The 14,120-nt window shown below is 42.4% G+C and overlaps 1 long non-coding RNA gene across 1 annotated transcript in view; it reads left to right on the forward strand.

Moving 5' to 3' along the window:
• The first annotated feature begins 9,827 nt into the window (after nt 1-9,827).
• Gm27211 (predicted gene 27211) overlaps nt 9,828-14,120 on the forward strand; it is a 75,640-nt gene continuing 71,347 nt past the window's right edge. The window contains exon 1 of the long non-coding RNA NR_166650.1: nt 9,828-10,084. This is a non-coding gene — a long non-coding RNA (predicted gene 27211). The remainder of the gene's footprint in view (nt 10,085-14,120) is intronic.

Raw genomic sequence — 14,120 nt, forward strand, 5'->3', positions numbered from 1 at the left:
GAAAAGGATTTATCCAGCTTACAATTCTAGCTTACAATCTATCACTGTAGAGAGAGTCAAGGCAGGAAATTGAGACAGCTTGTTATGTCATATGTACAACCTAGGGCAGAGAGAAATAAATACATGTGTGTCTACTTGTGTTTAGCACCCTCTCTACTCTTACAATGTCCAGGATCCCCTACCTAGGGAATGGTGCTGCCCACAGTGGGCTGGGCTCCCCTACATCAATTAACAACCAAGAAAATCCTCCTGGCCACCAGATGTGCTCATAGGAGAGCCCAATCCTGATAGTCCTTCATTGAGACTCTTTTCCCAGGTGATTCTTGATTGTGCAAGTTTACAAAATTACCCGTTACAAGTGGGAACATTGCAATTTTGAATGGGAATCAGAGATCCTCATCTGTATCCCGAGTTTCCTAAAGTATTAGTCTAAGATAGCTTCACGGGAATGGTCTATCACATTTTCAAGCAAAGAAAAATCCATGTTTTCTATAAATGTTAGAAATAAAGAGGAAAAGCTTCCCAACTCATTTTGCAAAAATAGAATAGGCTTAATGCCAGATAAAAATGGAAAAGGGAAGCAAAGGTACTTATAGATCCATTTCGCTTATGAGCTGCATATAAAATAATTCCTAAACAACATGTTATATAACAAAATCCGAAAGTGCATTATAAATAATCAAGTGATGATGGCTTTAGCTTCAGGAGTTCTGGCCATGTAATTCTCTGAATTAAGTGGCCAAGCACGAACCTTTTCATATTTATCCTAATCAACAAAAGCTTTTGATGATTTCAGCTTCCATTAATGATGAAAAAGAAACCCTGGTGTGTCTGCCAGTTGAGTCGCAGGAGTCCCAAGAGTCTGTTGTGTTCCGTGTTTTTGGATCAGTGGTACTTGCTGTTACAATTATGTAACTTAGCTAAACACTGTATGAGCTGAAGAATAAAAGAGCTGTTTCTCTGAGCATTCAGTTGAATGCTTTGGAAAGACTTGCTAGAGGGGAAGCCACTCTTAATACTGCGATTCGTTCAGGGACAGTCTCATTATTTTAAAATCAAAGACCTTGCTGGGTATGGCAGTGCACACTGCCAGTTCTGGCACTTGGGAGGCAGACAACGGTGGATCTCTATGAATCCCAGGCTAACCAGGGTTACATAGTGAGACCTTGTCTCAAAAAAAAAAAAAAAAAAAAAAATCAAAAACCAAACCAAACCAAATCAAACCAAACTAAACCCAATACCAATGTGAATACAGGCCTATGTATTAAAAACTGAAAGGAAACTGTTTTGATCTTATTACTTCCCATTCCTTGTTGTTTAAATTATCTACCAGTTGGCTCCAGTTATGTCACCTAGGAGGGCTCTCATTAATTACATTTGCATCCCAGGATCCTTCCTGAATTCCTGAAAGTAGATCTTTTATTCTCTTTCCCTCTCATTTGGTTAGAAGAGGAAGAAGTGGCCCGCTTTTATCCTGCCCAGCCAGAGCGGCCACAGCAGGATGTTAGACTGTTAGTCCCCCCTCCCCCTTCTTCCCTCTCTTCATTTCCCCTTCTCTGTTTCCTCTCATTCTCCCTTTCTTTCCTCCTCAGTTAGTTAAATCTAGAAGAGGGCAAAGATTTAGAGACTCTAATTACTCCCATTTCTTCTTGTCCATTTTGGAAATTCTCCTGAGTCTGAAAATGAGATGTTTTAAAGATGTTCCTCTTCTTCCTCTTCCTTCCCCCTCCCCATCCTCCCCCCTCTTCCTCCTCCTCCTCCTCCTCCTTCTGCTCCTCCTTCTCCTTCTTTTTAAAGATTTATTTATTATTTATTTATCTATTAATTAATTAATTATATATAAGTGCACTTTAGCTGTCTTCAGATATCCCAGCAGAGGGCATCAGATCTCATTATGGATGGTTGTGAGCCACCATGTGGTTGCTGGAATTTGAACTCAGGACCTTCAGAAGAACAGTCAGTGCTCTTAACCACTGAGCCATCTCTCCAGCCCCAAAGTGTTTTTTTTTTTTTTCTGTTGTTGTTGTTTTGATGGGGGCAGGGATGCTGTGCTGGACATCATGCATTATAGACAATAAGCAAACATTGATCCTAAAATACTTCCCAATCCCCTGAGCTATAGTATTTGAAAATTTTCCTCACTTCTTCTTCTTCTCTAGATATTAGCTACTAGAACTATTTTTTAAATGACTTATTTTAATTTTTTTACAATTTATTTATTTATTATATATAAGTACACTGTAGCTGTCTCAGACATACCAGAAGAGGGCATCAGACCTCATTACAGATGGTTGTGAGCCACTATGTGGTTGCTGGGATTTGAATGGAAGAGCAGTCAGTGCTCTTAACCGCTGAGCCATCTCTCCAGCCCTTATTTTAATTTTAGATTATGTGTTTGTGTGCGGGTTTATGAACATGCATGCCTTCATGTGCATGTGACACCTCTGGAGGCCAGAAGAGGGCGCTGGATTCCCTGGAGCTGGAGTTACAGGGGTTTGTGAGCTGCCCAAGTTCAGTGGGAACTGAACTTGGGTGCTCTGCAAGAGCAGTATGTGCTCTTGACCACTAAGCCATCTCTTCAGCCCTGGAAATTCAGGTTTTGAAAAAATTAAAAAAAAAAAAAAAAAGAAAAGAAAGAAAAGCCCAAATAGAAATGCTAAAAATGAAAGACTCAGTGAATCAAATAAACCATAGGAGACAATGTCAGCAATAACCTTCACCAAACAGAAGCAAGAACATCAAGGATGAAGAAGGAGGCTGGTGGAAAATGACAAACACCATTAAGGAAAGAAAACTGACTGAGTATAATGTCACTGACTCAGAACTCTGGGATAGCATCAGTAGACCAAACCTAAGAATATATGGGACAGGAGGAGGAGCGGAGACAAATACTAACTGCAGGAGAATCTATCCAATGTCATTATAGCAGAAATATCTCCAAATGTAGAGAAAAAAAAATAGACATTCAAACATGAGGCCTTTAGAACCCCCAGTAGACATGACCAGAAAAGATACATGACATTATAGTCAAGACGTAAAAGCACAGAGCAAAAAACCCAAACCAAACCAAAACAAAAAAAGATTTAAAAAATCCCAATTCACAAAAGCAGAAACATCAGAATAGTATCTGATTTCTTGTCAGCAACCATTCAAACTAGGAAAGCCAGGAATGATATATTTCCTGGTCTGAAAGTAAATAGCTGGCAACCGAGATAGCTGCAACCAGCAGAGCTATCTTTCAGAATTGAGGAAAGAGACAAGACAGCCATCAGGAGAGAAAGAGACAGCAAAGCCTCTCTAGAAAGGAATCCATGACGTGCAGCATGCAGAATCAGCAAATCCCTGATCATCTCAGGGGAGAAAGCAAGAAACAATATTTCCAACAATTAGAAAAGCAGCCAATAAGATTACAAGATTACAATAAACGTCTCTCAATAACAAAATCGAATGTTAAAAAAATAACCCTAGTTATAAATGACCTCAACTCAACCAATAATGAGATGTGGACTGGCTGACCAGATTAAAAATACTCAGAGCCAATTATCTGTCATCTTCAAGAAATATACCTAAGAGGCCAGAGGTGCCTGGTTCTCCTGGAGCTGGAGTTACAGGTGATGGTGTACTGCTTGACTTGGGTGCTGGGAATTAAACTCAGGCTTTCTAGCAAAAGCAGTATGAAGAATTAATTGCTGAGTTAATCTTTCTAGCTTCTAATTTAAAGATTTATATAAAAAGAAAAAAACATTAGAAGGTTAAAAAAAGATAGCAAGTAGTGAGATTTATAGATAGGGACCATTTAAAACATATTAATAGAAAAGGGGCCGGGTGGTAGTGGTGCTCACCTTTAATCCCAGCACTTGGGAGGCAGAGGCAGGAGGATTTCTGAGTTTGAGGCCAGCCTAGTCTACAGAGTGAGTTCCAGGACAGCCAGGGCTACACAGAGAAACCCTGTCTCAAAACAAACAAACAAACAAATAAAAAACTGTTATGTGGTTGCTGAGAATTGAACTTGGGTCCTCTGGAAGAGCAGCCAGTGCTCTTAACCTTTGAGCCATCTATCCAGCCCCTATATCTTTATTATTATTTTTTTTTTGAATCATGGTGTAACCTAGGTTCACACACTGTGCTGATTGTAGTTTTCAATATCTGTCAGTCTGGCACACACATCTGACTTATTTGTGTTCTGGCTTTAGAGTCTCAGGCAGCTGCTATGTGAACTGTGCACATTCTGGCCTTTTCTGGCTGCTTTTTCATGTTGTTTGGTTAATTCCTCTTCTATAAAAAAAAGTCATCTCTATAGGCTTGGTTAGATTCAGCCTAAACCCTTTGCAGTGGTGTTTCATACAGGTTGTGTCTTTATATCCCATTACATATGGGGCACAGGGAACTGAATGCTTATCACGTGACTCTAAGGGTGATGCAAGAGTGCTCCATGGAGAGGTGCGCTTCTTTCCCTGTAGTCTGTAAGTTATTAGGGGAAAGAGAATCTCTATTTGATATTCAAGCATTCATTTAGAATTTTTGCTTACAGTAGTATTTGCAGTTGGAGGAGCAACATGGTGATTTCCTAGTATTCCTTATTGCTTTAAGCACTTACTCTAAAGCAAAAGCATCCGCTCTTTTTTGGCATTCTCCTCTTCATTACCTTTGAGTTTGAGTTTCCTTATAGGCCCAGGGGTGTTTGGTAATTCAGAGCCTTCTATCATTCTGGTCATTACTCTTTTGGATGGATTTATCATGGAGGTGGGTGGGAGTGAGTGCCTTCGACTGGCTTCAGGGTCCTCTCAGCATACTTCTAATCACCTCTGAGTGGCCCCATCTTATGACTTAAGATGTCCTTGCTCAGCTTATACCGTTCCCAAAATCAGCTTTGCTTTTCAATGACTCCTGTGTGTGCGTGGGTACTCATTCAGTGGATGGCTAGAAAGGATCTGGCACTAGGCATCCTTGCTTCTATTATACTGTAAATGCTTTTTTAGACAGAGGAAGAAACGTGTATTTTAAAGAACAGTGAGTTCATGTTGACTTTTGTAATTAAAGTACAACACACGGCATTTCCTTTATTTTTCTCGCCATGTTCTGTTAAGCACTAAAACATCTTCCTTTGTAATAACTTTAATGTTTTTTGATTGGCTTTACCTAAAAGACTACACAAAATAGTTTCAAAGCCCCATATCCAATATGCCCACTAGCAATAAACTCGCATGCTGTATTTACTGGTTGTTTGAAATAACTATTTTCTTAAGGTGGAGTTTTATCAACTTGAAATACAGCTTGGATCACTTGTTCACACTTCTTAGTATTTTTGAGGCTAAATTGGAGTTTGTTAGGAAATAATTTTATTATAGATTTAAGTGTAGGTGGGGAGGGAGAGTAAAGAGAATGAGTGAGTGAGAGAGAGAGAGAGAGAGAGAGGGAGAGAGAGAGAGAGAGAAGCATTCCATACCTGACAGTGGGTGTTGATTTCTCAAGAAAGTGTATTTGTATTAGCGAGTGCTACTTTCTCTCTCTCTCTCTCCTCTCTCTCTCTCTCTCTCTCTCTCTCTCTCTCTCTCTCTCTCTCATTATCATATAAAATATTTACATGTTTTAAAGGAAAAAAATTGTATAATAAAAAGTATATAAGATTAAATATAGAGGAATATGACTCTCATTCCTTTCTTTCAACATTTCCCTGGCTTTTGTGTAGCTCTGTTTTGTAAGGCAAGAGTCACATTTAGGTATCACAACCTTCAGGCACTTTTGGCAGTCCAGGTGCTCTGCTAACCTGAGTGGCAATGCTGCTACCCTAAGGTGGTGTCATAGAGGCTGACGTGGACAGGGAACAGGCTGACTGGGCTCAAGCAACAAGGTCAGTCCCTATAGCCTCAAAGCTGACTGTGGGTCTTCATAGTAAGCAGCTGTATGGGGTTCTCAGGGTAATGGTTGAACTCTGTAACGAGAGACGGTCTTAGCATGGAATATCTCCTGAGTGAATTGAAGAATGAAAGACTCCACATAGCATGATTTTATGAGAAAAAAATTCGTTGTCTTATTTCGTGACCTTGAAGCTAGTGAGGCTAAGGTCTCCCTAGAGATGAACCCAGGACAGGATTTGCGTGCAAGTGATTTATCACCGGGAAGGGGGTGGGGAGGGCAAGGCCCATTAATGATGTGATTTTGTCCAAATTCCACAGGAAAATGCTTCGTGGACCATATGTTGGGGGGACGGGGGCTGTTACCCTCCTATTCATCTTATCAACTTTTATGCCCTCTACACACAACAGAAACTGGTCAAGCCTTCTCTAGGGGAAGGAACTTTCAAGCAAGCATCAGGCATATCAGGGACTCTCTGCCACAAGTTATTATTGGGGCTTAAACTAGAGTTAATTTAAAACAAACATTTTATTAAAATGGCCATAGAATTTGGTCAACTACAGATAATAGCTCCCTGTTTAATGATAGTTTCTGAAAATGTTTAAGCCACATTACCAATTAGTCACACATTATAGAAGATGCCTTTGCTGCATGAAATGCCCCGCACTTCTGTCTAATTCTTGCTTCATTTTTATGGCCACAAATCTGAATTTAACTGCTTACGGTCATGCTATTCGTAACCGGCTCTTAGAAGGATTCTTTTTGCAGATAGAGGAGGGATTTAGGAAAACCCTATTGAGAAACCAATTCAGAAGTTTCTGCCTACCTGTCCTGGAATCACAGCCCATAGCCCTGTGGACAGAGGTGGGCTGTGCTCACTTCCTCCCTGGGTTCTTCTAGATTGCCCTGGATTGCATTTGCTGCCATAGCGATCTTAGCCATTGCAGCTTCCCCGAGTCTCCAGCACGATCTTCACATATCCGTCTTTAATTTACACGAGTCAAACGATTTACATAGACTTTCTTTCTCTCTCTCTTTCTCTCTCTCTCTCTCTCTCTCTCTCTCTCTCTCTTTCTTTCTTTCTTTCTTTCTTTCTTCCTCTGCTCCCATCTTGTCTCATTGCTTCCAGACACAAACACATGAAAAACTTAAGCAAATCTAGTTGCCAAATCCCTAGTCTAAACCTTTCAGTTCAGGGGCAAATTCTGTCTTCCAGTTCATGGAGGCCCTCAGTCACTGCCTTTAAAGAACAGATGTCAGTGTTGAAGCAGGTTCCTCTCTACACAGCATGGCTTGGTTTCCTTTTCCCAGGGAGCCCTTATCCTTGAAACAGATAGGGAGGTTTGGGGGAAGGTCCTGAGCCTCCCATCAGGAATCTAGTGGGCTGAAACCCACTAAATCCATTTGTAGTAGTACCAACCACCCACTCAGCACACACATATCAATGGCATCCAGCCTATCCTTGAGTGGGGAAAGCAGGAGAGATTTATATGACTCAGGGTAAGAGTGGGTCTGGTGGAGGAGAAGAGCTTAAAGTTTTGTTAATAAGAGGTTTTGTTCTTATGGCTCAGCAGGTACACAGAACCAGGTCAGCTAATGGTTTATGAAGAGAATATAATTTTGGAGAGTGTCTTAGTTAGGGTTTCTATTGCTGTGAAGAGACCCCCATGACCATGACAACTCTTACAAAGGAAAACATTTGATTGGGGTTGGCTTACAGCTTCAGAGGTTTGGTCTATCATAGTTATGGTGAGAAGCATGGGAGCAGGCAGGCAGACATGATGGTGGAGAAGGAACTGAAACTTCTACAGCTTGATCCAAGAGCAACAGAAGGAGACTGTGAGCCACACTGGGCCTTGCTTGAGCATAGGAGACTTCAAAGCTCGTCCCCCACAGTGACATGCTTTCTCTAACAAGGCCACACCTATTCCAACAAGACCATGCCTCTTAACAGTATCCTCCCTATGTGCTAAGCATTCAAACACATGAGTCTATGGGGGTCAGTTCTATTCAAACAACCACAGAGGGTCTTTATCTGACCTTGACATAGGTGGGCAAGAGAAATCCTTGTAGGCATGTCCAACCTTTTGACTTTGTGACATGATGCTGCCATCTACAAAGCTCATGCTTGAGCACAATGGGATTACAAAAAGAAAAAAGAAGGAAGACTGAGGAGTGATTGGCCCTAAGCGGAACATCTATGTTATGTCCCTTTCCTCTAAGGTTCAGGAGTCATCTGAGAAGAGGGGCAGGCGATCTGTAAGAGCCAGAGGTCACGAAGACTGGAGTGTCTTTTGGACATGGCAGAATGGCTGCATTCATGAGCTCACAGCAGTTGCAGGTGACTACCTGTGGTTCCTGCAGGGATGGGGAGAGGCTCACAAAGCCCGACTGACTCCTTGCTGTGGAGCTATTAGTGATGAGTAGCTGACATGGAGGGAGTCAGTTCTGTTTAGCCTCCAGGAGAGGCTCCCCTGTGGCAGGAGATGGCCCTGGTCCTGTGGGCACACTGATGGCATTCGGTGGACTCAGTGGGCTCTGGAAGGGCACATGAAGTTAGAAGGGAGGGGCTTGGGGAGGGTTGGGAAAAAGTTGGAGGCGCGTAGTGGAGGATGGGAGATGGATTCGATAATTTATATAAAAACATTAAAAAACAATCCAAGCAAATAGGGGATAGAGGGATGCTTCAGTAGTTAAGAGCACTGACTGCTCTTCCAGGGGACATGTGTTCTGTTCCCAGCTCGCAACCCTCTGTAACCCCAGTCTCAGGGGATCTGATGTCCTCTTCTAGCCTCTGTGAGCACTGCATACATGTGCTGCACAGACATACATGCAGGGAAAACACCCATATGCATAAAACAAAAATAAACAAAAAACACATAAGAAAAACAAAAATCAAAATGGTTCTGAAAAGTATTGCGAAAAACCACCTCATGATGTTTTGAGTAGGTTCAGAGTATTATGTTTAGCCAGGTGTGTGGTTTTATATTTAATTTTTACATTTATTTTTAACCTTTATTGTAAACAGTATATACTCTTTTTAGAGCACAAAGGACTGTGTGTGTGTGTGTGTGTGTGTGTTACATTTCATTAGGTACCCCTGTTCCTCAGGCACACAGTGCTCAGGTACACATTCATTGTCAAATTGTAGTAGGGGGCTAAAGGCTTTATATTGTGACACTATTTGTTATAATCGATCAATCAAGTGTTCAAACACATTTTCTTTTTTTTTAAGTTACTTTTACTTTATGTGTATGAGTGTTTTGCCTACACATATGTATGTGCATTGCACACGTGCCTGGTGCCCACAGGGGCACGAAGAAGAAGCTGGATCCCTTGGAAGTGGAGTTTGGGATGGCTCTGAGCTACAGTGTGGGTGCTGGGAATCAAACTCGAGTCCTCAGGAAGAGCAGTTTGTGCCCTTATTGCTGAGCCATCTCCCCAGTGCCCCATATTTGATACACTAATAATTAATTTAAGATTTTTAACACCCTCGATGAAAGGTAATGGAATACATATTTTGAAAATATTATCTCAAATGTATAAACTTAAATAGGTATAAAAGAAATTTAGGTTTCCTGTGTGTGTTGATGCATGAACATCTTGTGTGTGGGGTGGGGTGGGGTGAGAGTGGAAGCTGAGGACAGAGGAATCTTGAAAGTAACAGTTCCTAGAAAAGAACAAGAATTGTCAGAAAAGCCTGATGGTTTGAAAACTGGGAAACTGATGTTCTCAGCAGAGGCTGCCGAGGGAGCAGATGTCTGAGTTCGAGGGCAACAGAGGCTGAGGGTGAAGGTTGACGGATCAGAGCTGGCGCTTGGCAGCTAGATAACCTGGGAAGCAGATCTGTAAGGCAGGAGGCTGGGGGAGGGGCTGGGGTTTGGCTTCTGCAGCCTGTCACCCCTCCCCCACCTCTGGAGCCTTTGTGACGGAAGAGGCTGGAGTTCTGTGATTCAGGCCTGAGTTCAACTGAGTTACCACCTGGCTGACCCACTGTCACTTGGCAGTTCAGCGGTCCCTGCTGAGCAGGACAAGGACTGAGGACATCCGCGGAGGGTTCCACATAGATGTAACCGGCTGAGGCTGGAGCAGATGCTGTCGGGTATGTGGGGAGGAACACTGTTACCTGGCAGCTCAGAGGTCCCTGCTGAGCAGGTCAGGGATTGAGGACATCTGTGGAGGATTTCGCACAGATGTAACCTGCTGAGACTGGAGCAGATGCTGTCAGGTATGTGGGGAGGAACACCGCCCCTACATGCTGGACCCTGTGTCACAGAATCTCACCTTGAATTTGACCTTAACTGCCTCCTTTCCCAGGACTCCAAGGTGGATGACATTGCCAAGTTCCTGGAGTACTTCCTCAGAGAGGCTCAGCAGAGAGAGATGTTAAAGATAATGCCAGTTGGCACTACCGAGTCTTTTCTTTCTTTTTTTTATTTTTTAATTTAATTTAATTTTTTTATTAGGTATTTTCCTCGTTTATATTTTCAATGCTATCCCAAAGGTCCCCCATACCCACCCCCCCAATCCCCTACCCACCCACTCCCCCTTTTTGGCCCTGGGATTCCCCTGTACTGGGGCATATAAAGTTTGCAAGTCCAATGGGACTCTCTTTGCAGTGATGGCCGACTAGGCCATCTTTTGATACATATGCAGCTAGAGACAAGAGCTCCGGGGTACTGGTTAGTTCATATTGTTGTTCCACCTATAGGGTTGCAGTTCCCTTTAGCTCCTTGGGTAATTTCTCTAGTTCCTCCATTGGGGGCCGTGTGACCCATCCAATAGCTGACTGTGATCACCCTTATCCATTCTGGAGAGGGTATTCACTGTGATAGCCAGAGGCCCCCAGAGGCTCATCTAAGCCGCACAAGATGGCTGCATTCTTCTCAGCTCTCAGAGCATGAAGACTATCTTAACCCAGGAAGGCAGCTCATTGTCAAAGTGAAGCCCAACAGGGATGAACCATGGGAGGAGGCTGGGGGGGGGTCCTCTAGAGACCCCCGTGCTCATGTGACAATTTTGGAGGTCCAATCAGGCTACAGTGGCCAGAGAGATCATAAAGGCAGGTCAGGTGGGGCACAGGCAGCCAGCATGGGAGGTGATGTCCGATGATGCTTTCCTGGTCTCTGAGGCTGGGATCGTCACTGTACTGCATCCAGGTACGAAAGCTCGGGTTGTTAGTAAGGTTGACCGCACTACAGAGATCTAGTCTGACAAGCAGCTTCTGGAACATGCTGCTTACATTCTTTCAGACCTCCATGCTGCCACCTTCCTACAACAGCTGGGACTTGAACCTAGGTCTGCGCTTGCGCTAGGTAAGGGCTCTATCATTGAGTTATAACCCCGGCCCTCTTTTTTCTTTTTTTGTAAATATAAGATTCTTCAGGCCATATCATTCTTAAGTCATCTGTGGCCATAATTCTTTATCAAAGAATTTGTCCAGGTAACACCACATTGTATTAGTATGGAGCCGTTCAAGTCCAGATATCTCTCTATAGTTCCTATTAGATCACTACTGCATCCTTCCTCTTTTGGTTAGAATAGATAGAACTTGACCAGTTTGATTTCTCTCATTTTTCTCTGTGCTTTATATTTCATTGATTGCCTTTCTAATAGTTAGTATTTTTTCTACCTCAGTTGGAGTTTAACAACCTCCTTTCCCAGTTCCTTCAGGTAAAAGCTGCAATAATTTGTTAAGACCTCTGTGTTTTGGTCCTGGGACTTAGTACGAGGAAGTCCTCACTTCACTGTTGCTTGCTGCACTCCAGTCCTTTTAATAAGTAGCATTTTAATTTTTATTAATTTAAATTATTTTCTAACATCACTTTTAATTTCTTCTTTGGCCTGTGGTGCTGGGACTTGAACATGGCTCCTTATTTTCAGTCATTTCACAGACTGATCTGCTTCCAAAGTCATGTCCTGCACCCACACATGATTTTATGTCAACATAAAATCTGCAGGATATTTGTCTCTCTGAGTCAACTTACTTTTCTTAAGATGATCTCAGTTTGCTTGCATTTTTTCCTGCAAACCGTACAATTTCAATCTTTTTTTTCAACACTTCACATTTATTTAAAAAAAAATTCTTGGTGGTTTAAAATAGTACCAAGTCACTAAGTCCCACTGTCTAAATCCTTCCTTACATTACATATCTACTGTAACTTAAAGAAGTGCTTTTCATACATGGCCCCCAGGCCTGTGACATCAGTATCATCTGGGAAATCGTTTCAAATGTAAACTGAGTCACAGTACATACCTCAAGTTAGTAACTGAAGATTTGCGAGCCCTCCAGACAATGAACATAAAAGAAACTCTGTCTCAAAATGGGGAAATTAGTACGTTTGGTGTTGGAGGGATGGTTAGACATTTAAAGCACATACGGCTCTTGAAACGTTTGGTGGCTCCCAGCACTGATTTCAAGTGGTTCCTAAAAGCCAGTAACTCAAGCTCTAAAGAACCCAACATCGCAGGTCTCTGCAGGCACCTGCACTGATGTACGTAAGTTCACAAAAGATACACACACACACACACACACACACACACACACACACACACACACATACACACACACTCGCACACTCGCACAAAGAAATGAGTGCATAGAAGGCTGAATTCAACTTTCCAGACACCTGCTACCATATGTTAGAACAGAGCCAGCCACGTCATGCTTTCTGTCAGCTGCCCATCCATACATCCAACTAGTAAACATACAAGCCACTCTGGGTATCACTGAAGGCTAACTTCCTTAAAGAACAAACAAAAAACAAACCCTGAAATACTGATCCAATAAGGAAATTGGTTAATCACAGACTTTTTAGCATATTCAAGTCTTTGCTTCTCAATTTAGTAAACTATATACAATTTAGTACAATATGAATGTTTGTTAATAAAAATATTGTAATTACCAAATTTAAGTTTAACATCAAAATATAAAAAATAAGACTAAAGATATACAGTACAAAGGCACAAGTTGGCTTTTCTTAGTAATATATAACATTCCAAGAAAAACATACATTTGGTTGTATGTTCTAGATAACAGCTTTAAGATGCAGAGTTCTGCAAACCTTAAAATTATGGTGTTCTCAACCAGACACCCTGAGAAGGCAGAGGTGTAGCTTCAAGGCAGAGTGAGAGTGCTGCTAATGAGGACGACTGAGTGTCCACTCTTACAGCCTGTGGTCACCAGCTGAGGAACCTGAGAGGGTCTATACAATGATTGTCTGGTCTACAGCCATCTGTTGCTTGAGAGAATATTTTGCCCAAACATTAACACTTATCCAAGAGAAAGAAGTTGGACTTAAAAGTGTACATATATAAAATATATTCTCTATATGGCCATACATACATTCATGAATGTTTTTTTGTATGTATGTATGCATGCATGTATAAGGAACTGAAGCCAGGCACGATGTACTATACCTAAATTAATACAACTTGGGAAGCTAAGGCAAGAGGATTGACATAACTTCAAGGCCAGCTTGAGCTACAGAATAAGACCTCAAAACAAACAAGTGCACACCCTCACACACAAAGCACACGCAGGCAGAGAGAGAGGGGAGGAGGGAATGGGGAAAGGGAGAGGGAAGAGAGGGAGGAGAGGGAGGAGAGGGAGGAGAGGGAGGAGAGGGAGAGGGGTGAATCTAGCCTTGAATCTATGCATAACATCTCCTAGTCAGGAACACTAAATGGCAGGGAGCTGATGACCTCGCCAGACTCGGTGACGATGGCATCATAGACCCAGCGGTGGTTGCAGTGGCACTCCAGCCCACCATAGCAGGAACGTAAGTCAGTAGGAACAGGAGACAGCTGATTGCCTGTATCCATGGCCAGGAAGCAGACCATTTTCAATCTTTTTAAGGCTGAAAAAATTCTATTGTGTACACAGTCTGCATTTCCTTTATCCATTCATCTGTTGGCAGATACCTTGGTTGGGTCCATAACTTGGCTACTGTGAATACTACTGCAATGAACATGGATGTGGTTTAGAATTTTTTGGGGGATATGCCCAGGAGTAGCAAAGCTGGCACACTGCACACCTCAGTATATATGCCCAGGAGTAGCAAAGCTGGCACACAGCACACTGCACACCACAGTCTGGTAGTTTTCAGTCTTTTGAGGAACCTCCATACAGATTTCCACAGTGCTGGACTAATTTACATTTCTCCCAGCAGGATGTAAGGGCTCCTTTCTACCCCCTGCATCCTTGCCAGCATTTGTTATTTGTTTTCTTAATAACAGCCATTTTTGACTGGGGTCAGATGGAA

The sequence above is a fragment of the Mus musculus genome, chromosome 9, assembly GCF_000001635.26.
Source record: "Mus musculus strain C57BL/6J chromosome 9, GRCm38.p6 C57BL/6J".
Lineage (NCBI taxonomy): Eukaryota > Metazoa > Chordata > Mammalia > Rodentia > Muridae > Mus > Mus musculus.